The following is a 27,545-nucleotide window of genomic DNA, read 5'->3' as shown; positions in this document are numbered from 1 at the left end:
CATTCCCTATTGATGACCAACTCAATCCTTCCCCAGCCTTCATGGGCCACTGTAAATCCACTCCCCTGACTTATTCATATGTGACTATTGCCAGTACTGGGACGAAGCAGAGGCAACCAGTAGTAATGAAGACTCGGTGCTTTTACCACTCTGGTACTGGGAAGAGGAATATGCCTGCTGAGAGTTGCAGAGGTCAGCCATTTCCCCTTAATGATGGTCAGGCAGGGCTGATTGCACATTCACACCTGCAGCCTGTATAAAAAGAACCCCAAACAGAAGGGAAGAGTGGAGGCAGTGGCAGTGATGTTGGAGCAGAAGCAGAGAGGCCAAGAGAAGCAGCAGGGAGCTGTGTTTGTGAAGCAGGGCTTTAAGTGTGCCGGGGCCTGCCGGGGCTATGCCCCGGCAGGCTCCGAAATTTCGTTTTGAGGCCAGGCCCTGCCGGGGCCCACTAATCTCCCCTGGCAGCCCCGGCCACTACACGAAAAGGCATTTTTTTCTACAGCCTGAAGCTCTCGCTCGTGTGCGAGAGTTTCAGGCTTCAGAAACAAATGCCTTTCAGCCATAATGGTGGCGCCGCACCTGCGAGGCATCCCTTTAATCAAGTGATGCACGTGGGCTGGCGCCACCATTATGGAGAAAACGTGAGGCCGCTGGAAGCAGAGGCCTTGCTTTCTAAATACTGAAGCTCCCGCGGATTCGCAGGAGTTTCAGTCTGTAGGAAAAAGGCCTCTGCTTCCAGTGGCCTCACCCTTCCAGCCTTGATGGTGAGGCTGCCCCTCCCCAGCTGGCGAGGGGCAGCACCAACATTAAGGCTGAATAAGCGAGGCGCTGTCCCCTGCCAGGCAAGCCTATAGAATATAAATGCAGAGATCAGCACCCTCTCCCCCATAGGAGAGGGGGTGCTAATCTCTACAAAAGGCTGCCTGGCAGGGATGCCAGTAGCCCATTGAGCCAGGGCTCATCAAGGGGGCGTGGCCTAACGGAGCATCAAGACCCCCGCTGTGAGCCCCGGCTCGATTTGTGGTGCCACTTAAGGCACTGTTGTGAAGCATGCTGATGGTTCATGGGAGTGCAGCCCAGGAGCTGGGGCTCAGTGGAACTGATGGAACGCTGGAAAGGGAGCCGTGCAGAGAGACTGGGCCTCATTAGGAGTATGGCGGTAAGGCAACAACGGCACTGGTATCGCTACCGGTGCCGTTGCTACCGTACCACCATGCTAGGACTTCTGCTCGCAGGGTGCCCTCGCAGCCACCTGGTCTGACCAGGTGGACATACCTGTACCCGCGAGCAGAACATGATGGTAGCAACAGTACCGTTATAAACGGTACCTCTGCTACCATCCTCCCCATTCCCATTGAGCCCTATGGGGGCTCAAATGGGAATGGGGACATACCTGCTCTGGCACTCGTACAAGGGGAAATACAGGGTCCGCCGAGGTCAGAATAGCCCGGTGATTCCCCTTTCGCGGGTACATTGTATCGTAGTGGTCGCATGTGTGATAAAACACGTTTTCGAAGGTCTCCGATCTGATTCCTTCTTAACTATTGAACAATTGAGAATACTTTGTAGCAGAGTGGTCACGTGTATAAGAAAGCATGGTTTCGAAAGTCTCTGTGTGGCGGGCATGTTATAAAAGGCAATCTACAAAGATATGAAACAATGTGATGACTTGAATGAAAACTTTAACAAATATATTTTCATGATTATTGAATTCTGAACCAAATGAAAACCTTAACAAATATATCTTCATGAATATTGAATTCCGAAACTGAATGAAACCTTAGTAAAGAAGCAGAACTATTACCTATAAGGATTACAAGTAAATAGAGCTTTAAATTCAAATAAAACCACCAGAAATGAATGAAACCTAAAAAAGTGAAATCTATATATGCTGAACCTTCAAGTGAACAGAACTTTGAATTTGGATGAAACCAATAACCTTCAAGTAAACAGAACTTTGAACTTAAGTGAAACCAAGAACTTTGAATTCAACCGAAACCAATACATACTGAATTTTAAAGTGAACCACTTTAACAATGCAAGTGAACCCACCACATATTGCACTCCAACGTTAATGGAACTTGGGAGGCAAACTTTAACAGTGAACCAAAGAGGGGCATATTAAACAACAAAGTGAGAGAAATGGCAAATGATAAAATATACTCCGAAAGCTGAATGTACTGCAACTATCAGTCAAGATATGTTGTACAAAGGCCAATCATATAAAGAGGGTGCAAGTGTGGTGCAGAACTTTAAGAAGACTGGAAATACTACTGTGACATTGAAAGTGAGTCTTGGGGAAGGGAACCCGAGGCTTGACCCACTTATCGACATGAGGACGTAGTCTCAAGATACTTTTGTGTGTGGAACTGTATTATTTGGAACTTGGGGAAGAGAACCCAGAGTCTTGGTTAAAACTCTATCATCCTGAATTTAAGGCATTTCAGAGACTTTATGTTGGAACTGTTTTATACTTGAGGAAGGGAGCTGAAATGAAGCTGTGAGCTGGACGCAGCTCCGAACTTTGTGTTGAACACTGTTTTGTTGGTTGCTGAAATCTCTACACTTTGACTCAGACTTTCCTTAGTTTTATTACGGTAGGGAAATCCCACCATAGTATAGGGTAAGATAGGGCTTTGTCCATTGTGACTTTTAAGTTAATAAAGTTTTATTTCTAAATTCAGATTCTGCTGTCTGTGTCTTACTCCAAGATGCCTTCACAGCTAGTTGTGACATCACAATTGTCCTGTAATAAGAAAATGACATCGCAACTGCTCTGTAATCAGTTATTATGCTTCCAGCCGTCACTGCAGCACTTAATTAAAGCTGGGATACATTTTAAAATTCCTTGCTGGCAAAATAGTTTTCTGTGACACTTTACAGCCATTAATGGACATGGACCTGTTTATACTTGAATGTTTCATTTGTACACTGCTAGAGTTTAACACATGTGAGCGAGAATCTGCATGTTATTACTTATTTAATAAGAACGAAACAAAAACGTTTTTGCGAGGCCTTTTGTTGAACTACAATTTTCTGCATTAGGAGCTGCATATTAGCTTTTTTAATTCCAGATTCTACATTGAATATATGAATCAGCAAATGGAATACTTCTTACATTATGTAGCCCCTGTTTCCCAGCCCTGGTCTGTGAAAGGGTGTATCCTTCCCTTCCCTGAAGCAGGAACGGTTCCCATGGATTCCACTACCCCCGTACCCTAGCCCGATGGATATGGAGTGGCGCTGCACCTGCTAAAATAAAATTGCTGTTAACAGGAGATGGGCTACACCCTGAGTTCCTCGATGACTAATGAACACAGACACAAGAGTGAATTTTTATAGAGATCCAATGGGGACCCCTCTTTATTAAACACTTTAAGATCTTAAAACTTTACCCTAGGTTTCCCCTGGCGTGAGCCCCACCTAAGTGGGGACCGGCTGTGTCAGCTCACCTTTCCTTGGATGGATCTCAGGGACTCTTGGGGTGAGTCTGCTGCAACCGCTCCCCTTCCTAACCTCAGGCACCACCCACATGGAGTGCGAGGCCAGAGGATGGCCTTTGTGGGTGACCGTCATCCTACTAGGTGTCCTCAAGCAGGCTGACAACCTATCACACTACCTCACACCACAATACTTCCCCTCTGCCCCCCATTTATTATAATGGCCATCTAAACATTCTACCCTTCTTAACATTTACCCTACTTAACATACCCCCTACAAATTACCCCAATTCCATGACTCCCCCTACTTAACATTTAACCTACATAAAAATGCTTAAATAAATACACACATATAACTCTATGTACATGTATATAAAGACTCACAACATATCTACAACTTAAAATACAATATCACAATGGGGTGATTGCTGCTAGGGAGAAACCAACCCAGAGGGAGGAAGAGGAATACCAACTTTGGGCTGACCAGACCACCCAGATGATACATGACTAGAGAGCTACAGACTGGTAGAAGAGGCGTCGCATCATTGATAGTCTCCACAGTCCTGCTTTGAGAGTAATCCCGGAGCTCTGTTCCACGCATCCAGACCCCACAGCGAAGGGATCATGTACATGCTGGATGGGGTGTTTTGATCTACTGAGTCCGGTGTGGAGTTAATGGTGAAGTACTATGCCACCCTCCTCCAACAGGGTGGGTGTCTCTCAGGATATCTGGTGAGGACCGAGACGATTCTTCAGCTGGCTTTGCAAATGAAGGGGATTGAGACAAAAAGCCTGAATGTGGTCAGGCTGCAACAGGTCATGCATGGAGCCAAATCACTGGTGCTATTACTTCTGCAGTTACAACTCTGAGAATGGGTCCAGAAACCACCACCCTTTGATGAACTGGTCCGAGATGAGCATACTCTGGAAGTGTCGAGATGGAGGACACAGTGTACAGTTTATCAAGTCAACTGGTATTTCCATACACTGCCTCACCTTGCATCAAACCATTCAGGCAATGCAGCTGCAGATGGTGCCGGCCAAGACACTGCCGGTAATGACATCCAGGCCACCAGAGCACGGATGAGGTTCTACAGCGCCATTCTGCGAGAGAGAACACCAGCTCTTCCGTTGCGCTCAAGAGCCATGGCAGCCCCAATTGAACCAATGGCGTACAGCACCACTCTAGCCTTGGCACTATTGTCTTGGCTGGAGAGGAGGGCCACCCCTTCTGTATGTGCACAAGCCCACCAGATTACATCCAAGTCACAGCAGGGTTCCAGGCCTTGAATACTCCAACACACACGATGGTGGGAAACGCCAGCGAGGACCAAGAAGTGGACCACATCTGAATGATCAACAGTAGTATACTCTGACCGAGTAGATACAGTCAGCAAGTCTGTGCCACCAGACAGGCCCATGGCTGCAGTGAAACCACCAGTGGGCAAGACATCTAGGAACCAGCATTCACTCAGACCAGCTAGTCCATCTGAAAGGGAGATCACCTGTAATCTCACTACCAGCAAGCGCAGCACCCCAACATAATCGGCAATATCTGAAGGGCTCATAGGCCCACCAGCCACGTGACAATCACCATTGCTCGACGACAGACACAAGCGCTTATGCATAACGGTTCACAGGTGACCGTAGTCTATGAGCCATTCTACAGAAAACAAATGGCGCACATCCTCTTGGAGCCCTTGGCTGAGCTTAACCTTCTCGGCGTGGGAGACAACCCCGGCAAAATATCTGTAGGGCATCTGGGTCAGACTGCAAATTCCAAAGGATATAGCTGGATTCAGTGTTCCTAACAACACCCTGGCTCTGATCTGCAACAGTCAGAGTGAAGATCCTGCAACACTGGTGGTGATTGGAACCAATTCCTCGAAGTTCGAATGCACTGGCTGGACTACAAAATGCCAGCACATTGTCCATGCACTCCATGTACCAACAGGCATACTTGCAGAGAGAGTTCCAGTCCAGAGCTCCACCTGATAGACCCATTGGAAATGTTCAACCACCCAGTTCGGGCAGATCACAATATCAGCACATGCCACTGTGATGGTTCCGGGTAGAGTGTGGCTCAGTCGGGAGCAATGACCAAGACGTCTGGTGATGGAGGCACCAGAAGGTGGAAAGCTCCCAGGGGGTTTACTGGTACAGCAGACCCTGGTGACAATGGATGGAACAGACCTGAAGACCATCAATGTACCAGTCATTAATGTGAACAATAGGGCCATTTGTGTACCAGGATGGACCATCACTGCACAGTTCCTTCTGACCGCTTCTGTAGCCCCAGCGAATGTTGCTACCAGTTCATCTGAGACATTGCTGGATCCGAAGACCTTGGACTTTGGAGACTCCCTGATTGCGGACAGGGACAAGGACCACTTGAAAGAGCAGCTCACCCTGCATGGTGAGGCATTCTCTACAAGCCCCTTGGACATTGGCAAGGCCCACAGAGTGAAACACTGGATCCAGGTTTCTGATGACACTCCCTTCAGGGAGCGGTCATGACACCTGGCCCCAGGAGACGTGCAGAATTTACGCCACCATCTGGATGATCTTCTACAGGCAGGGATTATCCAGGAGTCCAGTAGCCCCTACGGTTCTCCCATCCTGGTCACCCAAAAGAAGAACGGGATGTCCAGATGTGCATCGACTACTGTCAATTAAAACTTGCACAGTTCTAGACGAACACACCATGCCTGGTGGATCATGAGAAGACGGTTTTCATCTGTCCATTGGGCTTTTACGAGATCATCAGGATGCTTCAGGGAATGTGCCAGCAAATTTCCAGCATCTCATGGAGAAGACCGTCAGCGACATGAACTTCCTGGAGGTGCTAGTGTACCTAGATGACATCATTGTGTTTGGGAAGACCCTGGATGAACACAACAGGAGGCTCATGATGGTGCTGGATAACCTGAGGGAGCAAGGGCTAAAGGTCAGTGTGGGCAAGTGCTTGTTTTGCCTGACAAGTGTCAAGTACATCAGACACATCGTCTCTGCGAAACAGCACTGCCGTGGATCCGGCAAAGATGGATGCCTTTCACCTGGCCAAGACCTCAGACCTAGAAAGGAAAAGGAGAGCAAAGTAGAAGGAGGAAGGAGAGTGTGAGCAATCCCAGAATAAAGAGAGTTCCCACATGTATCTGGCTCCCAATCCATCATTACAACACCACACATATATTATAAGGATAAAATATATCCTACCACATGTAAAAAGAACAGGCAAGTCATCTTGAAGTTCTGTGACCTTACAAAGGAACATGGTCTTTAGCCTTGTTTCTCTATTTGGGTACAGAACTCCTCATTGACTTGCAATATCCTTATTACTTTCTATTGTGAAAAACAGTAAATGTTTTGAAGTAGGCCGCAGGTGTGATTTTGCCCAAATCGTAGTGGGTGTGAAACTCACACCCATTTGCTCCTAATGTCATCACAGGAAGTGGCATCACATGACCTTTTACTCCAGTGACTTCACAAAAGAGTGATGTCACTCTGCCATTGAAGTCCGATGAAATGTGAAATAACAAGACATGTATAAATATTAAAAAACAATATCAACTAGGGCATTAAACTACTCTTAAACTTCAATACTGTACAGAAGCTGGAAAAAAATGGTGCACTGTAAGTCACACAGGGGCCTTCCTTGGGTGATAGGAGTGACGCAGTGTTGCAGCATTAAGAATCCAAATACAAGCAGAGGTTCGGACAAAAGTGGTTTAATAAAAGCAAAGGCCCTGCCCAGATATCATTAACTTCCCCTTCAACCACCAAAGCCCCCCAAACCCTCAGGAAATCCTGACTCCCCTTACATTCTAAGGAATGAGGCCTCACAGGCATAGTGATGTCAGCATTAAGGCTGATACCATGTTAGGGATGACACGACTCAGACACTGTGCAGAAAGTCTGCCTCATTGCTTTCCTGCTGGTATCCATCCGTGGTGGGGCGAGGCGGCTGATACACAACACCTCCTGAATCCTCACTTTCCTGAGTGTTGGAGCCACCAGTGCTCTAAGTGGGCCAGGGCCAGGCCCCGGCAGTCTCCAAAAAGTGGGGCTGAGCTGGGGCCCACCAGCCCCACCACACCACGACAGGACACATTATCCGCCAGGGCCGTAGCAGCAACAGGAGATGCACTTGCCATTTTCGAGTCAGGCAAGCTGACTGAAGTGGCTGGCTGTCACTTCTGTCAGTCACTGTAACGTCCTCTTGTCACCCCTCGCGAGGGTTCACAAGAGGAAGTTAGTATCCTTTTGTTTCTTCATCCCCAGGTCACTGAGGCGTCTTTGACCCTCGGCGAACCTGGGGACTCAGTGCCATATTTCTGTGTTTATAAAAGATGACTTGAAAAGTACACAATTCAAGCCATCCTTTACAAAGCTTTGCCGACGGACAAAGACGCCTCAGACTTTGCCCGTCGTTAAGCTTTATAAACGATGGACTAAATTGTGTACTTTTCAAGCCATCTTTTATAAACATAGAAAGTTTAAAAAAGATGGCTTGAAAAGTATGCAAACCATAAGGCACACAGACAGACATATAAATGCTATCTATTTGTGTGTGTACCTTACTATGGTTTGTGTACTTTTCAAGCCATCTTTATGTACAAAAACCATAGTAAGGCACCCAAATTAATGTGTAAATGTAAGCATTTATATATATATATATATACATACACATATTCTCTTTCTTTTCTTAAAATGATATCGTTTATTTCGAAACTTTTCATTTATGTACATTGAACAGTAACAGTCAAATACAATCTTAACTATTTCTATTGATTAGCTTTGGATCTTCGTTTGTTATATTGATCCAAAATTGGATAATCGTATGTACTAGTTTTTTATCATTTCCTAACAAAATGTGTGCCCATCGTTCCTTTGGGTCTAACTGTAATGTGGATGTCTGGTACATTTCTCTAAAGATAGTTCGCTTTTCAGTCAGTGCCTTGCATTCCATTATTACATGAAAAAGGGATTCTATTGTTTCCGTTTCCTTACAAAATCTGCAAAAGGCCTGAGTAGTCGCTATTTGCTTAGTTTACGATAAAAGTTCTCGCATTGGAAGCAGATTGAGACAAAGTTGCAAAAACAGGTCTCAAATCTCTTTATCCGGAAAGATCCTCAGGTATTTCGGGAGATGGTTGATCGGCCTTATCTCAGATCTACAGTTTAGGTCCATTTGATATTGACTCTTCAGATGCAACGTAGATATCCAATCGTTTTGCATTATTCTTTTTTTAGCATGCTGTGGACGTAAAGTCAACATTTCCATCGAAATCTCTGACTTCTTAAGCTGTTCTTCCATTTTACTTTTCCATTTGTTCAGAGCGTAATTATTAAACGCTGCAGAATTTGTACAGAGAATCTCAATGGCTTGAATCTGATCTTCACTCTGAATTTTTCTGTACAGATCTACGTGCTTCAATATCATGGATTGCAATGACTGCGTTGCAATTTCATAACGGATCCGTGCCATGGGGAACAAGGGAAGCAACGCTAGTACTTTGAGCCAGAAGATAGCTTCCAGCTGTTGCCATATTGAGGGTTCGATTTTACTCATTGCCTCGCCACCATATGCTAAAATTGCTAACACTTTTTGTCTAAAGAAGGCTACCACTGGTTTCAATGAAACTTTCCCATATTTCCTATGGATGTAAGCACCTTGTCTAGCTAGGGTATGTGCTTTGGATTTCAGGTGTTGGACCCATTCGCCTCGGACTTTGTTTGGTTGATCCACATGCCCAGGTATTTCACTGTTTTGACTTGCAATAGTTTGTTGTTTTCTAGAAACCAGGTAAATTGAGCCTTTGTCCGTTTCTTTATTAGCAGCATGATTTTCATTTTTTGTTTATTTTTAGTTCGTTCACCCTAATGTAGCTTTCCAGTTGATCGAGGCATATCTGTAAACCTCGTTGAGTTTTGTCAAAGATAATGATATCATCTGCGTACATCATCTGCAGCAATTGAATAGCATTTATTTTTGGGGGATTACGATTTGGAATGTTCATGTAGTCATCAAAGTCTGAGGTGAAGAGGTTAAAAAGGGTAGCTGCCAGGGGGAACCCTTGTTTCAACCCATTCCATCTTTTAATCGGCGCTGTCACTACGCCGTCCGCAGTCATGCGAATTTGAATGCTGGTGTTGTTATATAATTGTTTAATAGGTTCCACAATTTTGCAGGGACATGCCCAAGCTTTGAGTTTGTCCCAAAGTGCTTCTCTACTAACCATGTCGAACACAAGCTGCAGATATACAAAAACTGCATATATCTGAGTTTTATCTCTTATAGCTTCTTGTTTTAACAGATTTAATAGAAATAAATTGATTTTTGTGCCGACTTTTTTGATGAATCCTGTTTGTCTTTTTGCCTGCCGCTTATTCCTCACAGCCCAAGTGGTTAGCTTTTGTAATAAAAATGAGGCAAACATTTTCCCTAAAGGGTCTAGCAGGGCAATGGGTGATAATTGCTTGGGTTCTTTCCGTCGCCCTGCTTGAAAATCGGAACAAGTATAGCTGTTTGCCATGTTCAAAGTATGGAATTTGATTCCACAATCAGATCGAATAGTTGCATACACAGTTTTACCCAGTATTGGGGATTCTATTTAATGACCGTGTTGGATAACCCGTCCGGTCCTGGTGCGCGGGACATATACGAATTGTTAATAAGGGTCAGGAAGTCCTCATGAGTATAGTCAGTGTCCAATTGGTTGGGTGTTTCCCAGGTACAATGTCGAATTTAATACATCTTGCTTTGTATAGCTCTGTGAGATAGCTGATCCATATTGATTCTGGCACATCCAGAATTATTCTATCGCTGGTGTTGGAGCGTTGGTTAAGAATATTCCATACATTTCTAGAGTTTCTGTTCTTTAAAGCCTCAAGCATATTTTCCGCTTCATATTGGAGTACCAGAGCTCTATTAGATTTAGTCCAATTTGTGTAATATTGTTTTTCAATTCTGATCAGCTTACACTTGTTTTCTTCACTGCCCTTTAGTATAACGCTGATCTTCCTGCACAGTTCAGTCTTCTTCTCTTCGATCTGCAAACTAAAGCAGTGAGTGTGTTGCGGTCTATCTTTGATCGTAAAAATGTTTTCTGTTGGAAGGGACTTCAAAGCCATTCGTGGTTTAATTTGTCGATCCCTTGCCGCGTCGTCATTAGGAAAGATTCAGGGAGACTTCCTGTTTGGTTTTTAGTCATTCTCAGTCTAGTTTGTCTTCCATCTAATTCTACTTGGGGGCGGATCAGTTTTGGTCTGACTGGTTTCGCTTCAGACCAAACTATATCTAACATCCAATGGTCGCTCTTGTTAGAGTAGATAGTATCAGTTTTGAAATGTTTCTCTTTAATTCCTTGTGAAATGTAAATGTAATCAATGATCGCTATAGACATTCATTGCGACCAGGTGGGCTATATTTCCCCTTTTTCGTTTAGTGTGTTGGTCGTGAGACAGAAATTTCGATCGTCCATTTCTTTGGATCATCGTCGAGCTCTAGGTATCAGCTTTGATTCGTCATATCTGACTCCTAGTTGATCACAGAGGTTCAGATTCAGGTCACCGCATATGATAAATTCAGTCTATTGGAATCGTACAATGGCATTGTTAATGGCCGTAAAGACGGCGTCTATAAACACCTCATCATTTATAGCCACCAGATTCCAGCATAAGTTCACAATTACCAATGTCCTTTTGTCGGCAGGCAAGGTCCTGTCACATTCTTTCCTGGAGACCAGTGATTGGTGTCTCAGACTGGTAATTTGGATCCAAGGATTCAAGTTAATAGAGTCGATGATTTTGAAATTTGCATCTACCTTTATTAAGGTCAGGAGTCCTGCTGAGGGGCATCCTTTAGGTCCTTGTATCGCCGGATTTGAGAAAGTAAGGAAGCCTTTTCAAACTGGCTGCTGAACCAGCCTTGTCTCCTGGAGACACACAATCTGGAACTTATTAAGGTTTTGGTTATTCTGCTGAAAAAGATGAATATTGCCTCGCGAATTCCATGAACATAAGGAACACCTGCGTGTTTGTTGAGAGGTTAATGGTTAATAATGAGAGGTATTACAAATATATACATGTATGTAAGCATTTATATATTTATCTGAGTACCTTACTATGGTTTGTGTACTTTTCAAGCCATCTTTTATAAACATAGAAATATTTAACATATTTCTATATTTATACAAGATGGCTTGCATAATACACAACCCACAGTAAGGTATGCATACAAATATATAAATGCTTACATACATGTATATATTTGTTTGCGCCTTACTATGGTTTGTGTACTTTTCAGACCACGCCCATCATGAAAGCCATGCCCCCAAATGAGCCCCCCCCTCGATTTCAAATCCCACATAAAGCCCTGAGAGACACGGAAGATAACCCATCTCCGGAGCGCAAGGCGGGGGACGTAAGGGTAGGGTGACCAGATTTCCACACAAAAAACGGGACTGCTAACAACATAAAAGAAGGACTATCCAATTGCAGTCCACTCATTACCGCCCCTCCCCCAACAGGCCCCCCGCAACCACCACCCAACACTATTTCCAGCACTTCTCCTTTCTATAAATTATATATGATCTAAATTGTGCAGTTTTGTCTATGAATCTTGGCATGTTAATTAAGCTTTTGCTCTAATTGCTAATACATGGCTTGCTGTATAATTATTTCCAAGCCAGTCTCTGTAGCACAGTCAGTAAGTGTTGTGGGTCGTGGCTGAAAGGTTGAGGTTCAAGCCAATCCTCCAACTTCAAAATTCTGAAAGTTGTGAAAATAATTACAATTATAAATTGTTGTCACCCGCTCTTTGCCCAAAACCGGGACAGGGTTTTGAAATGTAAAACATTCTCGGGAGGGGCGGGGGGGGGGCAGAGGGCCCAATTCCGGACTGTCTGATCACCCCACATAATTCCGGACTGTCTGATCACCCCACACAAGGGACTCCATGGGGTTTCGCAAGTGTAACATTGGAATGGCCTCCGAGTTTGATGCTTGCAGGAGTTGAAAAGTACAAGGAAAAGAAAATGGCGAGTGTTTAAAAAAAAAAGTGCCAATGCGCTCTGTACGACTGTCAATAACTGAATTATTATCTCACCCCGATGAAGTCTGAACTATGCGTCCACATTCCTTCAAACGCTCACTCTTCAGAAGAACAAGGAGCCGCCTGTCTGCTTTTTGGAAAGCACACATAGGCAACAGTCTTCCTGAAAAAACTGCTGCTCTCCCTCCCTGCATTTTTATGGGGGAATTGAAGCATGGCTCTTGGCTCGAAAAGCCCCATTTTTAGAATGCATAATGATGGAGGAGGGCATGGGGGGGGGCGAGTGGGGTCGACGGGACACTGGACTTCCTACCTGTTTTCTACCCCAGGCGTGAAAGTCCCGCGGTGCAGCGTCACGACTGGAACTGTCGTCGGCTCTCTGTTCCAAATGCCCACTTGAGATGACGTCGTAATTATTTATTTGCAATGGTAGTCTGCTCCCATCACAAGGCATAGATCCTGCGCCGATCAACAAATTCAGGAAGAGCTTTTAAATCTCTCAGGTGATGAAAGGGCTTTCTTGACTGTTACTTTGAACGTATTGAGCAGGCGCCAGTCTGAAGGTTTGTTGTAGAGAAATCGTTGTGTTGTCTTATATTTGTTGTTTTTGAATACCGTTTTATGGACCTAAATCACTTTTGCTTTTCTCAGCGAGTTTTCCTAAGTGGGGCATACTTGCCAAGTAGGTAATGGCTGGTGTGTATGTATGGAGAGAACCCAGTTGGTGAGCAGCAGAGCGCTGCACATAGGGGACTCTCCCGGTTCTATGACAATGTTCCGCCGCTGAAGGTCGCACTTTAAAAAGACCGATTCATTTCGGTAGATTTTGTGCAGCCCTCCCTCAGAAAGAAAAAAAGGGACATGTTGACCCAGGCTTTTAAAAAAAAAAAAATTGAGGGGTTTCAGCTCCTCAACCCGTCCCTCCCGCTGCTTGTGCCCCCCGCCCCCCTCCACTGCATACACATAACCTGGGCATTTGTCCATTTGTTATGTCAACTTACATCACCTTTGCTCATTCGCTTATGCCCCTTTCTTTCCCCTACAGTAGGAGCAGAATGAGACATATTTTCTTTTGGCATAAAAAGGCTGCAGATTTATTTTCACACATAATAAACACAGCAAGCAATAGTGAAAATAGGTCCAAAGGTGCAGCGACTGCTCCGTATCCAAAACCTGGTTCCCACTTTTTTCCAAGTCCATAATAGGTACAACTACCCCAAGCCCTTCGTCCCGGAGACGCGCCTGCCCCTGCAGATGTTTCTGGGCTGGGATAGCGCCGTTTGTTGATACATTTTTAGTTCCCCTTTTCTTATACGTAGACACACACTCACGCACTAAAACACAAACTACACACACACACAAACACACACAGTCACCTGACACTCCCGCAGCTCGCCCTCTCTGTCTCGCCGTGCCTGTCAGCCGGTTTGCGCACTCGTGTGTGGCAAGGGCATGACCGTTCGGTTTAGAAAGACCGCTCTGTGCGGTCACAGCGCGTTCTTTCTAAATTGATCTTTTTTTGCAAAAGATCTTTTGGAAAAGGTATTTTCACTTAGTACCGACTCTCCCAAAGGGTTACAAGTAGAGCGAGGGAACTGGTGGACTGGCCTACAGGGAACTCTGGAGAGTTCTCTGTGGGCCTCTATATGTTGGGCCTCTTTTGTGTGAGTACCCTGGTTTTCTGCTCCTCTTGCCTTCTCTCCCAGTCAGCACACTCCCTTCCTTCCATCTCTCCTCATCCTCCACACCCCTTGAAGTAAAGAATTTTTAATGAAACTTCCAGTATGTTTTTCTTCACTCTAAATAAATGTTATATGCCCGTTTTTGAATATATTTAACTACTTTTTAATCTCTAAGTAGGGAAAAATGTGCTTTAAAATGCACTATTTGGACCCATTTTTGCCTATTTTCCTTTTGGGGGAAACCCCCCAAATCCTACTTAGAGGGGTTGGCCTTGCTTGCATGGTGTAATTTAGGGACACTTTAAAACATATTTTCAGGGTCCATTTTTTGTCCCCAGTCTATCCCTGCTTTAGAGGGTGACAAGTAGAGTTGAATGAAGCCATCAGCTCTTGCTGACATGTTCTTTGAAGAGCAGGGTCTTCAGATGAATAGCCCATGCTCGCTGTGCTACAGGAACTCAAGCTGCACCACACAGATGAGGTGAAACATGGTTCAAACATCTCTGAGGTTCAATTGTGTTCCCTTACAAGGGGGATATAGCCTAACAGCAGTGCTGAAAATGTAAAGACAAATCCACAGAGCGGGGGTATGGCAAGAGGCAAGGTAGTGGGAGGGGGCAGGGTTGGGGGTGTACTCTTAGCAAGATTGTAAAAAGTGTAAAAAACAGAAAATAACACTGTTTTCTGGGGATGAATTGAAACATACCCAAATCACACAACAAACCAACTTGACAATGTATAAATTGTTATAGTAACATGTTGAACAAAGAAAGTGTTTGTAGCTTGGTCTTCCCTATCTTGAATGGAAGCCAACAATTACCAGCACGCCAAGTATCTTGAGCCTAAATAACAGAATCTGGGTTTTAACTGAATTATCAAACCTGAAAGTTGCACACTTAAAGTGCTCATAGTCATTTCCTATTGCATTCAGATTTATTCACTCATCTCTTTTCTAATCACCCAACATTAGCACTTCGAAAGTGAAAATAGCAGCTCCTAGTCATTCACTCTTTGCCATGTCAGCAGTCATTGAATGTTAATAGACACTTTAGCAGTGGTGGCTGGTGAATTATTTTATTGGAGGGGTGTAACTATTTCCCACAAATATGCCAGAGCGACCATCCATAGCGAGGGAGCCTGAACAAATCAAGTGGGGGGGGATTCAGAAATGATCTCCCAGAGAACATTTTGTATAATGGGTTAAAGTTGTGCACTAGACAACACACTTTCTGGGAACATTGGTTAAAAAGCCAGACTGTTTGCAATTGTTTTTTTCTGGGTAACACCACTCCAAAAATCCATTATATGCAAGTCACCAACAGTGCACAGGGGCATTTCCCAACAGATGTTCATGCTGGCTGTGCCCATACATTTCCATGCTGGCTGCACCAATATATGCCAGTATTCCCATATAAGAACATACTCATGTTTACTTTGCACATAATTCCACTAAGGATACTATAAGAAAACATGTCTACACTGGCTATGCTAATATATGACAGTACCCCCACGTTAGAACATAATCCTGCTGGCTATGCCATTAAAAAGGCTATGCCACTATAAGAAAACATGTGCAAACTGGCGGAACAATGAAGGCCAGTCTAGAAACTTAATAATACTGAGCATGTTTTCTTTACCTATGATGCCCAAAATAAAATGCTATGCCAGATTAAGAAATAGCTAGACTGGCTGTACCAAAATGCCAGTTTAACCACGTAATAACACTTATCATGCTTGCTTTAGTATAGATGCCCAGTAAAAAATGTCATGCCACAGTAATAGCTAGCCTGCCTGCGCCAAAATGCCAGCCTACCCACATAATAACACGTATCATGCTTGCTTTATTATAGATGCCCAGTAAAAAATATCATGCCACAGTAAGAAATAGCAAGACTGGTTGCACCAAAATGCCAGTCTAGCCATGCAATAACATATGTCATTATTGCTTTAGCCCTCTGCCCACCACCACCTAGGCCCCACTAACTCACCCGACAAAACCAGCTCAGACCAGCACAAACACAAGCACACATACATTCACACAACATTCACTTGCTCATACACATGTGTACACATTCACCATTCACATTCACCTGTGTACCATACACCATACACTCTCTCATTCACATGCACACCCACACATCACACACTGAAGCATTCACACATAAATGATGTATAATAAAATTCCTCTTACCTGCAACTTCGGTCCAGAAGATCTGCCGGCACCTCCACGAAAGCCTTCCAGCTCCCGCACAGCACAAACAGGAACCAGGAACCAAAGAGTGCTTCCTGGTTCCTCCATATGGGCAGGCACTGCAGCGCTCCATTGTCAGGGACCCCATTTGTCCAGATATGCGGGCAAGGGCATGGCCACGCATATTCAGACATGCAGTTCCCCAACCTGCATCCCGAATGGTCAACCTGCATCCCAAATGGGGCTTGCGACGCTGGGGAAGCAACACCTTGCTGTGCATGGTCCATTGGAACTAAACTGCAAAAGGGAGCCATGTTTCCTTTGACAGTTTAAGCCAGCTCAGGAGCCCTTCCTCAGCTGCAGCAAGCAAGTTGGGAACAGTTGATCACTGTTGGTTTTTGCCAGCTTGGGCAGGGGCTTTAATTTTTCCCATATTTGCATTCCGGGGAGACCATTTTTGCCGGTTTCCCAATCTGGGGAAATCTGTCCCTATTCCAGCTCTGCTGAGAGGTCAAGTTGGAAGGCTGCCTTGGGCCAGGGTCAAGATTGGTTTTCATATGGTTGATCCTCGTTTGTAAAGGCGCAAAAGAGCTTAACAGTAATGGGATTGAATGTTTCATAAAGGGCTCCCCTCTTGTAAAGAAGCATTTAAATGAGCATTTTTCATCCATCCCTTTCAATAGATCAACATTATCCCTACCTGAACCCACTATTCCCCCTAGAGCCTCGCAATAGTGTCATTTAATCTATTTTTTAAAGTACTCCTCTTTGATTTGAAGCACTTGCTGACCTAGATATCTTTGTGAGTCACCTATTTCTGTTATATCTGTGTTTTGTTTTGTCCCTGGTCTATGTTCCACGTTGTTCACACCCTTATTAACTGGCTTAACAGCTGTTCTCATCTTTGTGCTGTTGTGCAGGCATCCTTCGTTGGAATGGCTCCGCCATCTGTAAATGTGTGAAATGGACATCATTGTTCTTCAAATAAATACCAATAGAAATAAGCTTGTTTTGGAGCGCAAGCTAGAAGTGTGTTTTATAACAAACAAAAACATGCTCAGATATTTGAATCTGTGGTCTGCATTAAGCAGATACTGGAGGTGCCACTGGGTGTCCCCGAGAACATCCTGACAACCTCAGAGACAGAATTGTGACAACCTCAAACAATTTTCTAAGAGAAAAGAAACGCTTTTGAGAAAAGTTCTTTCAGTAATAATCTTTTGCTCCAAGCCATCATAGCAACAAAGCATTAAGTAGACATTGGGAGAGAAAGTGAGCTCTGGCCTTGTACTGTGAGCAAATAACTCCTCGTCCTTGTAATATTGTGCGAAAGAAAAAGCTCAAAATTTCAAGACATTGCATTTTCAGAAATGGAGAACATTTCCCACCGAATCACCACAATACATTTGCATTGCATTGAACCCCAGGAACGAAACCTGTTGCTTACTTTTGGCTACAATAATTAGCCATGTATCAATAGATTGATCCTTATGCAATTTAAATAATCAGAACTGTAGTGAATAATTAAAAGAGTGGTAATTATTAGAAACACACATTGCAGTATTGTGGTAATGGTTTTATGAAGCACTATTTACTTGACATGGTGATGAACCTTTGCAGGAATGTAGAATCATTAATAGATTTATGTATGTTTGTATTGTTGGAAAATAGTATTGCATGGTTAAACAAATTCATACATGGATTTGAAGAAAGGTTAATCTGTATTATATTTTTTATAGCGTACTTCATTGGAAAAAATTACAATAGTTTTGTGAGCTTCTTTTACCAGTTCACCCCAGCATATAACTCTATATCTTTCACGCGAGATCACGACGAAGACTACACTCAAAATGTGAGAAGACATCTTTGGAAGAGAATGATATCCTAAAGAGATGATCACCGGTGGATAGTCCAGCTAGGGTCAAATGAGATGAGCAGACGATTGAGCGACCGGAAAATTTTACATAACAACATATTCACCCAGGCCAAGAGACAAGGGCCGAGGGCCAATAGATTAATATAATAAAGCCTGTAACTCGCTGAAACACCAGAAAGGAAAGACAAAGGAACTGCACTGTTAGCTAGAGGTGCCAGAAGCCGTACTCCAAATTCCTTAAGTTAATGGGATAGTCATTTCCAAATGAGAGGCCCAAGGGCATGCTCAAATCTTCTACCTTCCTAGTGACCAAAGCACCAGTACAGTAGCCACTTTGATATCCAAGACATATTAAAAGAGTTTGAGGGTAAACTCCCAGCACCCCCTCTACCAGCAAGGAATGTAGCCTGGTGTCAGAAAATACAGGATGAATTCGTAGGGAAAATTGTCAGCCATGAACAGGCAATTCTCTCTCATCAATATTCCCTGAAAAACTCTGGTCTGGATACTGGGTTCTCTCAGACTTCAGGCGGTCCTATAATTAAGCCCACTCTTCCCAAGTTTGAATTCAGGCAATGCGCTGAAACTGAGATTATTGAAATAGTATCTAAACTGAAACCAACATCTTGCATTGGGGATGTTTTTCCAGCCAATATCTTCAAAGGATCTCTTGACTTGCTGGCTCCTTGGATCACTAAATCCCTCAACCCTTTTTTTAGAGATGGTTTGGTTCCCTTATGCCTTAAAGAAGCATGGATTACTCCACTTCTGGAGAAAAGCAGTCTGAACCCAAAAAACTAAACTATCGTCTGATCACAAATGTCCCGTACCTTCTGAAGATTCTGCACCGGGTTGCATACTTGCAGCTCCAAGAATTCGTTGAAACCAATAACATCTTAGGCGACATTCAATCAGGGTTCAGATCTGAGCTTGGTACGGAGACAGCACTACTGGACTTAAAGTCCAATATTATCAGTATTGTGGAAAAGGGACATCCCACTTTATTGATCTTGTTGGACCTCTCTGCCGCCTTCATCCTTTTGGGCCATACACTATTGGTGGATGGCCTCAAGGCCACTACAAGCTTCTCTGAGTCAGCCACCCAGTGGATTCAATCCTTCCTAGGCCCTAGAAGATCTAGAGTGGCAACTAAGGATGCCCAGGATACTCCTATCACTACCACCTGTGGAGTACCTCAAGCCTGTTTGGCTGGTCATGTCACCAACCTTATTCAATATATACATCAGGCCTTTGCACGACCTCTTGGATAGTCTGGGTGTCCAGTACGGCAACTATGCTGAAGACACCCAGATTCTCCCTGTGCTATCTGGTAATCACTCCCAAGACACTGAGGCCATAAACAGAGTTTACTCAGCTATTGAATCCTGGATGGCCATAAACTCTCTTGCTCTCAATAATGAGAAGACAGAGCTTCTAATGGTTGCCTCGGGCCATCGAATGAAGAAGCTAGATTCTCTTTATAGACACTTTTCAATCTCCGGTTGCCAAAATCCAGTGGCCAGACATGTTAAAACTCTCAGAGTTTACTTGAATGCGCAGCTGACTATGAAACCTCATATTTCTCATCTACGCTCCTCTTGTGGCTACGTCATGAAGCTCCTACATCAGATAAGACCTTATCTGTCGTTTCAAAACAGACCCTTTCTTGCAGCTGCTCTTGGTAACACAAGACTTGCTTAATGCAACAGTCTGTTGATCGGAACACCTTGAGCTAATGTTCACGCTCTTTGGACCTTGCAAAACGGAGCCGTGAGAGCCATCCACAGATTATCTAAGCATGATCATGTTACACCATCCAGAGGAGCCCTGCACTGGTGCATAGGATCAAACACAAACTACTGTCACTGACAATCACATGTCAAACAGGTTTGGGCCCCCAATATCTAATGAGCCGCCTTGTTATTGATCAACACAGGTGAAATCTGCAGTCCACAGATAACCACAAACTTGCACAACCACGTGTTTATAAAATTCAGTGGGATGACTTTTGATGTGCAAGCCCCCAAAGAATGGAATGTCCTTCTTTTGTCCCTGAGGAAATCCTCCTCTTTGTCTGTGTTCAAGAAATCCATCAAAACGCGCTTGTTTTACCTGATGCCAGGATGAGCGAAGCAGATGTCAATACCTCCTTCTCCCCTTCTACTTCTGTAAACTTTGCTTGTTTGTCCTTGTCTGTTATATGGGCGCCCTGCGGATCATGGGCATGTTGGCGTGTTATAAGAATGAACTAATAATAATAACAATAATAAATACAGAGTAAGAAAGAGACTAGAGATCAACAAGAATGGTTCAATCAGCAAAGTTCAGTGGAGCACTCTCCGTCAAAGAGGTAACCGAGAGAAAATAAGGTTCCTCATGAATGGCAAGTACACACTGGGCCTCATTACGAGTGAGGCGGTAGGGGTTTAACGGTGCCGGCAGCTTTACTAGCGCCTGGTTTTACCAGACGTCCTTAGTGGGTCCCGCAAGCAGCCCAGCATGCTAACAACGGGCCCGTCATTAACGGGCCAGTTGTTAGCATGCTCCCCATTCCCATTGAGCCCTATTGGGGCTCAAATGGGAATGGGGATGGTCCGAGTTCCCTGAATGGAGAAATACCGGGCCCTCCAAGGTCGCAATGGACCGGTATTTCCCCATGCAGGGAACCCGGATCCGGATCCAGGTTTGGGAGTAGCCATGCCCTTAATAAGGGCATGGCTACCTCCAAACTCGTAATGAGGCCCACTGTTCAAGTACTGGTCCCCCATCTAGGTGACAAGAGTGGGAAAGATGCTTGTCACAATCAAGGATGTTAGGACATGGAAAGCTGCATCAGGAGCCATGAGGAAAATGGTAAGGAAGCAGGACAAACGAAAATCCCAAACACAAAATAAGAAGAGAAGCAAGAGGATGCTGGAGAACGAGAGGAGGAGGAGTCACAGAGAGGACATCATGATTTGGAAAATAGAAAGCGAGAGGTTGAGAGGACCCTATGATGGGAATGCAAATGACATAGCAACACTCCACTGTACCGTGGGCATGAATAACACTGTTTTTACAGTACCGGCAGGGGCGCACCCAAAACAGTCAGGGAGGGGGAAAAGTCTACCAAGCAAACATCAAAGACTGTGCGCTGTAACAGTGCAAGTGACTGCCCCAGCTTGGGTTTCTTTACAACAGGAGTTTGTGTCAATTCGATGTGCTCCCGCCACTTCTGTGCGACCCACGCGTGCATGGACATCTTGTGTGGGCTTGGCTTGTGGGAGGAGGGAGAGAGCAGCACAGGGGGTTTATAAAACCCCTCTACCCTAGTGGTCCATTTCCCCACATTTAAGGGACAATGTGAAAATCTACAGAACCCTGTCACAGCAAAGCAGAGTGTGTTTTATTGGTGCACAACATAAGCTCCCACACACAGACTACTGGATGATGTCTGGACCCTAGAAGAAAGCTATTATACGAAGAGCCATGGCGTTGACAGGTTTTTTAGGCGATATAAGAGGTGGTAACATGAGCATTTCAATACTGTAGGCATTGCCTTTGGCTTGTGTCAAGAAGGAGGTGGCTACATGGCGGTAGCGAGGGCAGCACTGGTGTTTGCTGCCATGCTTTCGTCTCCCAAGCTGACCACCCTGGGAGGTGGGCAAGTGCAGGTGAAGAGATCTCTCTAGAAAGAGAGGGGCAAAGGGAAGCTTCAGTGTACAGAGAAGGTGATGGGTGAGCTGTCACCACAAGATGTTTGCCCACCTCCGCAAAGTGTTCACTGAAATATGCAATTTGGGAGGAATGGGGGGTGTATTTTCTTCGTAGCTCATATTTTGGCTTTGCAGCTCTGAATAGGGAGTGCGCGGATTGGTCCAGACTGCACCTCCTCCCCGCGCCACCCGAAACGGCAGCATGAATGGACAATTGGTCCACACATGCAGTATGCAGTCCTGCATAAGTGCATGTAGGTCAGAGAGAAAGAGGACAGTATACGCTGAAACACTCAACATTATGCGACTAATTATGCTCAGTCGGATCATAAATAGGTTTCCGAGTTTAGATTCAACCGAATGTTGCTTTCATTTAGTGGAAGATGGACTGTGGGTCTCAAATCTCTATAGCAACCAAAAAACACACTGTGGCCTCATTACGAGTTTGGCGGTAGCTGTGCCCTTATTAAGGGCACAGCTACCGCCAAACTCGCTACCGGCCCCGGCACCCGCGAAAGGGCCATTACCGGCCCATCATAAGTTTAATGGGCCAGTAATTGCCCATTCGCGGGTGCCGGTATGGCCGGCCCCCCGATCCCCATTCTGCCCAGGTTGCCCCGGCACTGTCAATAACGGTGCCGGTACAATCACGAGTTTTGCTCGCGGGTGCCGGTCTGCACGCCTGGTCAGACCATGCGGCAGTCCGGCACCGGCAAGCAGAACTCGTAATGTTGCGGAGAGGTAACAACGGCACCTGTAGCACTTTCCGCAACACTTGTAATGAGGCATTATACTATAGAATGTGCTGCTATGCATGTTTTCTTACAATGTAAAAGCCCTCAGTGCTTCTTTTTTTTTTATTGTAAAAGTGGTATTCTACTTTTGCCAATTGTCTGGGTCTTTGTGATGTCACAGCTGCGGCTCCCTATGTCTTGCATTTTGCTATGTTCGGAAAAGGCGTCAGGTGAAGCTTGGGATTCTAATTGAAAACTGCCACTCATGGAGCAGGCTTTAAGGAGTGAGTGCAGCACATTCTCAAAAAATATCATTATGAATACAGGATACCATCACACACGAGACACACACATATTCTAGAAAGAATTATGGAAAGCATTTTCCAATAGCATGAAATAGAGATAGTTGGAGACACCAAGCACTGCTGTTAGTACACAAATACTGGTGAAAATTCAGTACCAGTCCCAGAGGATTGCCGCCATACCATAAAGAGTTAACGGGATCAGTTGTATTGAACAGAAAGTAGTCTATTATACTTTCACTCTACAAATAGGAAAGTATAGAAAAATAGTATAAAACACAAAACTGTGACTTACTTAAAGAAGATACATTTTAGGTCAATATTGTTTCCCCTCGAGTTATTGTAGGAAGAAGGCAGAGAAACAAAACCGCAAAGTGGAAAGGGAGTAGTGAGTCAACTCTTGGAATAACATGGTATTCACAATTTTTCAAAGAGGGATTTAAGGAGGAGAGAGTGAGTTACTGGGTAAGGAGCGAATGACTTTTTACACGTATTGTTTTTTTGTTCTCGTGATGCTCAACCTACAAAAAGTGTGTGGTTTTGAACACACACATCTTTACAAAATAAACCACCACAAGGCACTATCCTTATTCTGCAGAGAGTGCAGAGTGCAGAGAGCTGGAGTATTGGGGATAGAGCGTTGATTTGAACTCTTTCCACACCTGAGCATTTACACGGAGTGCAGAAAACCAGGAGGCGGTGGGTTCCAAAGCTTTGGCCAATGAAGTAAGGATGCCCGATCTCCCCGGTGTAACATTGACTTTTTGGAATCCTCGGGAGTCTTCCCTCAACCAAGCCGAGGTTTCTAGGATTAAGACATTCTGGGACGTTCTTCTGTAGGCATCCAAGTACCATGTTTACAACTCTAAAGACAATCATATTCGAAATCAGGATCCACAGACTGGATCCCTGGCGATCCCTGGCTTGCTCAACCAACCAGAGACGGGGGGAGCTGTTTAATTACAGATTGCAAATGTTTTAAAACAAAATAAACTTAAGAAATGTAAGATTCCAGCTGCACTGAGATTAGTGTGATACAGCGAATGCATGTGATATTAAACAATAGTAAAAAAAACAGTAAAATATGGCAACATCTTAACTTACCATGTACATTTCAGGTGTTGCCCTTTTTGGGGCCATATTTGTGGATAAACGACTTGGGAAATGTACAGAAAGCCAAACAACGTTTAATATAGTAGAGATCGCAGAATATAGCAGAGAGCCAATTTCTGCAGTACACCCAAGTAGTGACACTATTGAGCATCTTTTGGTTGGTGAATCCCATATAACTTTTTCAGCTATGTATAACACCCTCCATCGCCTTAAACTGACTAATTTAGCTAGTAACACAACAGGGCGATTTCAGAATGGATACTTCTGAAGGAATCTTCAGCCAGGCGGCCTTCCTTCTTCTTCAAGATTCAATATCTGCCAATTAGGAAGCCCAACAATTTCACAATTGTGTGCCTATCAATCAAACACTGGCACAATTATATTTACGTGGTATAGTCCTGATGTGAAAGTTCTGCAGATGCCAACTGCTCCAGTCTAATATTAATCATATGCAGGCCAACTGTCAGGAGCATTTTTTTAAAAACTGCCACTTATTTTTGGATATACAAATTCACCATTCATAAATTACCATTCCGGAGTCGCCCTGTGGGAGAAATGCAAATTTAATCCAGGGAAAACGCCACCACACTTCACGCACATCTTGAGCCTATCACTCAAACAAACACCATTTGGTTATGCATGCGTATTGCCATAGGCACTGCCTAACCTAGACAGCCCAGCTGCTGCCAAACTTCTTAGAATATAGCACCCCCTCTTTTCTGCAAACCTGATCTATAGGCTAGCTAAACTGGACCTACATGACCCGAATCTATCACCAATGATGCCTTCCCCTGAGGCCCCCACTGTTGTCTAAGTCTATGGCAGCTGTACCCTCCGTCCCCACGCCCGTTTCCTCTGCAGGCTACGTTCTCGATACCTTGTACAGGGCTACAATACACCAACCTCCAGATAAGTCCAGCTTCCCTGAGACTCGAGGGGGGGTGGTTTGGCACAGTATAAAAGCTTCATAACATAACTTAAGGATGGCGCCAAAATTTGGCAAGTTATAAACTCTGAAAAAGAGTGGAAATATCTTGCATGGAAACATCACTGAGGATAGATGGGTCGACCACTTCAAAAACCACTACACTGTTGAGGGTTCATCCCAGATGAGTGCGGGCTGAGAATAAACCATGCTCCGCTGGTATTTGGAGTGAATGAGGGTTTGACGACTATAGAGGTGCATAAGCTTAAAAAGGACCAAGATAGGAATATGGGCTCCATATTTGACAACATACATATTGCGATTGTAGCATTGAATAGTGCTCCTCCCGCGTGGACCAGAGCAGACATTTTTCCAATATATTAACAGGGGAGACGCAAGGACGCTGCACATTTCCAACCCATCTCGTGGCTTGACACAGGGGGCAAAACATGTGTGAGGGTGTCTTAAACCACCTGGAGGAATGAGTTGGAGACACTAGGGTTATACACCACCTACAAGCAGGGTTCCAGTTGGGAATCAGTACTATAGACCAAGGCCTAAGATTACATTCATTTGTATAGAAATATGAAACCCTGCAGAAAATGAATCTGTATATGATGTTTGTACATCCTAGAACAGCATTGATTGCGCTCCTCGTAATCATCTTTGGAATTTGCTACAAAGCCGGGGTATTCCGCCAGTGCTACTTTCTGCTGTCCTACGATTATTTAATAATAATCCAGTCGGCAAGTGAGGCAGGAAGTGTGTAGCCCTGCTTTCGGATTGACTTTGTGCTGTGTAAACTGAGCGGTGCAGAGTGAATTGCAACAGTGTTCTGCTGTTTTTGCTTGGGAGTGCTCTGTTGTTCATAGATCCTTTGATCTCTGATGTTTCATCTTTAAAAACAGGACGCTATGTGTCAGCCTGCGTGTCGGCAAGTGAAGCAGGGAGTGTGCAGTCCTGCAGTCAGATTAAGTTTGTGCTGTGTAAACCGAGCGAAACAGAGCAGAGTGAACTGCAACAGTGTTCTATTGTTTCTGCCTAGGCTGGGACTTGGGATGAATCCTATGGATTCCTCACCGAATCCCTGCATAAAGTCTCCTCCCAGGTGGCCAGGGAAAGGCAGATGCTTCCTGATCCTGACCTTGGGGGTGGTGCTCTGTGGGAGAATCAGCTGCGAGGAGAAAGGGAATCAGTGGGGTGAGACACAGTATTTACCTTCCCCAAAGTAAGAGATGTTACAAAGGCCAAAATACTGAACCACTTGTTGCCACAATAATATAACCGTTCCACATTTGAAACACATAAATGTGGGTGAAATCTGGCAAAGCTCATGTGGTATAAAAGTGAATAACACCCATTCTAAAGCCTCTAGGGCTAAATGCTTCCCTAACTCAATAGGGGGTAATAGAAATAAGTCTGTAAATAAGAATGACCAAAAGACTAGAACACCTTATTCCTCTTTCCCAACAAGACTGATCACTGAATTGCATGAAATTCCTTTAAAGAATGTTACAGAAACTAGAAGGCAAATCAGCAAATCACGAAGCGTTACGAAACCTAACTTTGTTGATAGGGACTTCAAGTCCCATAATTCCCACAGTACTGGAACGAAGAAGAGGGATGTAAAGGAACACTACTGTGGGAGCGATATACTAATTAGTGTAAATGACCTACACCTGAAGGGAACTGAGAGGCTTAAAATGCCCCCTCAGGTGCAGGCATTAGAGAAGGAGCGAGAGAGGAAGCATAGCAGTGGAAGAATAAGAGACAGTGTGGTCCGAGATTGCAGCTGAGAGGGAAGTATGTGGCGAGAGAAGATACTGGGGCCAAGGAAACACCAGAAGCCATGGCGGGTCCTGAGAAAGTCTTGGCCTATGACTCTCCCTGTTGCAGTGGTCGTGAAGCAGGAAGCGTGAGGAAGAGATGCTTGCCCGAAAGAATTTCATTGTTCAGAGCTCGTACAGCGGGAAGCAGCAGTAAGGAGGGAAGCATTCCCTTTTTGGAGGTTCCAGGTGGCATGGCTGTCCTTGACCCTCTCAGTGTCAGAAGAGGATTCAATCCCTAGTAGTGTGAGCAGAGAAGGACCACAGAAAGCTGTCCGCTCTGCCGCGAGGAGCGACAAGTAACAAAGACCTGCGAGCACCAAGCGAACCGTAATGGAGTGACTTACCCCTTGAGTCCACAGCTAGTAAATGACTCCTGAGTGCTCCTACACTATCTGCTGTTCACGGCAGTCTGCTTCACTCACGTGTGAGTGAAAGCAACAGTAGAAGTAATGTTGAATACCGAACTGTGCGGAACCGGCAAAAGTGGTACTTGTTAAAACAAAATGACTGTATAAATAAGCACATGAGAGTGTGGAAAGCCCAAGAGCCCCCGGGAAAAGCTGTAAATAGTTTGGAAGCTGACCGGAAATGCCCAAGCCAAGTGTATATTACCAGCCATCAATACCAGTATAACAAACAGTGCTCAAAGCTAGAGGGGAAGATTGAGAGGCTTAATGATTATGAGACGTACTGCTTATGTTCT

The 27,545-nt window shown here is 44.6% G+C and overlaps 1 protein-coding gene across 2 annotated transcripts in view; it reads left to right on the top strand.

Moving 5' to 3' along the window:
* The window catches only part of NINJ2 (ninjurin 2), a 588,808-nt gene that overhangs the window by 375,134 nt on the left and 186,129 nt on the right, over nt 1-27,545 (top strand). The window contains exon 1 of one of the 2 annotated variants that reach the window (XM_069628601.1): nt 12,824-12,998. The exons of the other annotated variant lie outside the window; for it this stretch is intronic. The gene's annotated coding sequence lies outside the window, so the exon portion shown is untranslated. Of the gene's footprint in view, nt 1-12,823; nt 12,999-27,545 lie in introns of those variants that run through there. 2 annotated transcript variants of the gene reach the window in all.

This window comes from Ambystoma mexicanum, chromosome 12, assembly GCF_040938575.1.
Source record: "Ambystoma mexicanum isolate Mex_15411 chromosome 12, UKY_AmexF1_1, whole genome shotgun sequence".
Lineage (NCBI taxonomy): Eukaryota > Metazoa > Chordata > Amphibia > Caudata > Ambystomatidae > Ambystoma > Ambystoma mexicanum.
The sequence above is the reverse complement of the archived record's forward strand: the minus strand, read 5'-3'. Positions and strand labels throughout refer to the sequence as shown.